Source organism: Pinus tabuliformis, chromosome Q (assembly GCF_031772625.1).
Source record: "Pinus tabuliformis cultivar Carrire ecotype Pingquan chromosome Q, CPIR1, whole genome shotgun sequence".
Taxonomy (NCBI): Eukaryota; Viridiplantae; Streptophyta; class Pinopsida; order Pinales; family Pinaceae; genus Pinus; species Pinus tabuliformis.
In genome coordinates this window covers 806,883,820-806,886,319 of record NC_142296.1, presented here as the reverse complement: position 1 = coordinate 806,886,319, position 2,500 = coordinate 806,883,820, and positions in this window count along the sequence as shown.

The window sequence follows — 2,500 nt, the reverse complement described above, 5'->3', positions numbered from 1 at the left end:
AGTCCACCCGCGCCAGCAGAAATAGTGGACCTCTATCACTTGACCACTTGTGGCAACCACGATGCGAAGGCAAAGGAAGGAAGTAAATGCAAATCAAGAGGGTCACTACACAATACAAGAACACATATCCAAACAGGAGGAGGGATCGGGCAGCTCCGCACCCCACGCACCCTACGTACAGGCAACCTAGGAGATTTCCCACAACTTTACCGACCGGACGATGAATAATTTTCCCCTACGGCCACCTCCACGCAAAGGAGGGAGGTCGAAGCGTTCCACCTCAAAATCCTTCTTCCAAATAGCCCCCACCATCGATGTAGCAAGCCTCCTCCCCGTTGGACCATGAGCGCATACACAATTGAAACAACAAGTGCCCCCCAACCCTCCCCACAGAGAGGCCACCTAGGAGTCCACCCGGACAGCAGAAACGATGGACCTCGATCGCATGATCGCCTGCGGTAGCCTCAATGCAAAGGAATATATCAATCGTGGCTACTGGCTCACAAGGGGAGGCTTCAAACAGAGAACAAGCTTCCCCAACCTCGTGCCTTCGCAAAAAGGGGGGAACTGCAGGGGACGGTGATCGAGAAGGACTAGGGTGGCCACCCTGGGAACTCGCACTGCTTTTCGTCCTTCCCGAACACCAATCCACAACAATCCCACCTTTTCTCTATAAAGCTAGGGGCCGAAAGGAAGAAGGGAAGAAAACAACATGAAAGAAAGAGAGATATCAAACGTGTCCACCGACTCACAGGGGGAGGCTCAAACAGAGAACAAGCTTCCCGACCCCCGTGCCTTCACAAAAAGGGGGGGAACTGCAGGGGACGACGATCGAGAAGGACTAGGGTGGCCACCCTCGGAACTCGCACTGCTTTTCGTCCTTCCTGAACACCAATCCACAACAATCCCACCTTTTCTCTGTAAAGCCAAGGGGCCAAAAGCAAGAAGGGAAGAAAACAATAGGAAAGCAAGAGATATCAAATGTGGCTACCGGCTCACAAGGGGAGGCTCAAATAGAGAACAAGCTTCCCAAACCACGCGCCTTCGAAAAAAGGGGGAACTGCAGGGGACGATGATCGAGAAGGACTAGGGTGGCCACCCTGGGAACTCGCACTGCTTTTCGTCCTTCCCGGACACTAATCCACAACAATCCCACCTCTCCTCCGTAAAGCTAGGGGCAAAACGAAGAAGGGAAGAAAACAACACCAGATAAACAAATATCCCAAGAAAAGAGAGAAGCTCAATAGCACGCCGAGTAGATGTCTGCTAACCAAAAAGTAATCAAACAAGCCACCCAATCAAAAAAGCATCCCACCTCTTCACACCCTCCCACATGCATTCAGCACAACACCCTTTCCAGCTTTACAACATAGCAAACAACCAAGCAAATAAATCACAACCTAAAACTGACCAATAGAAAAGACAAGGGCCATGATGAGACCAGTGTCTGGAGAACGTCACTGAGAGGCACACAGCCCCCCAACCCAATGGCACAAGGCTTCGAACGACAAATAGACCGCTGCCAATAACACAAACCCACCCCGCTTTTGCACCCCTCCGTGTACAAAACACTCGACAACCTTTCCAGTGAGAGAGTCAACGGGGGTCAAAAAATCAAACTCCAAAGAGGAGTTGTCACGGGCCGATGCTCAACGTTGGAGAAAGCCATGGGCCACAAATACATCGATGGTGCAAGGCCACTAGAGAGAGGGATGTTCGCAAAGCGCACACCACGAAACAAAGAAATGACGCAAGTCCCACAAAAAACCCACAATCCAAAGGGAGGAACAAAGACACGACCCACTACTTCTTTTTCCCTCAGAAGGGGAGTGGGTCACGAGATAAGATTGCCACCCTCATGCCTGTCGGTGGGGAAAATTGCGATCTCGATGGAGCTCAGACTGAGGGATGGGTTTTTCATTACCTCGACACCAAACCTTTCCGTGAGGGCAAGTCGAAGGAACGGTCGGGAGGGACTAGGGTGGCCAGCCCAACAGGTTGAACCGCTCTTCATCCATCCCATACTTGACCGCACCCGGACAATCTCACCTCACGGAAGGTTTGAGCTACCAGGCGCGCACGCAACCACTCCCTCGACCCAACCACCAGCGAACAAGCTCACCCAAGCAACACATCGACCACCACTGCCTTTTCGAGAGAACCAACTATGGAAGCCCGCACCCTTGGCCCATGCCTTCCAACGAACAAAATATCGAGCACTGTCGCTACGAATGAGTCCGAATTTATCCATCGTATTTACCGAGCACCTCAAATCTGCAGCAACCATGCCAAGCTGAACAGATCATCGGAAGGGCTCCCAAGAAACAAGCTTCCGGACCCCCTGCAGAAACACATTTGGGGGAAGAAAAACAAACGATGGGTGGGACAAGCACAAGCATGGCTTGCAAGCACGCATGAAAAAACAAGCGTAGTTACCTCGAGACAAGCAACCAACAATGTTCCCACCAAACACCAAACCCGCTCCCCTAGAGACGCACCA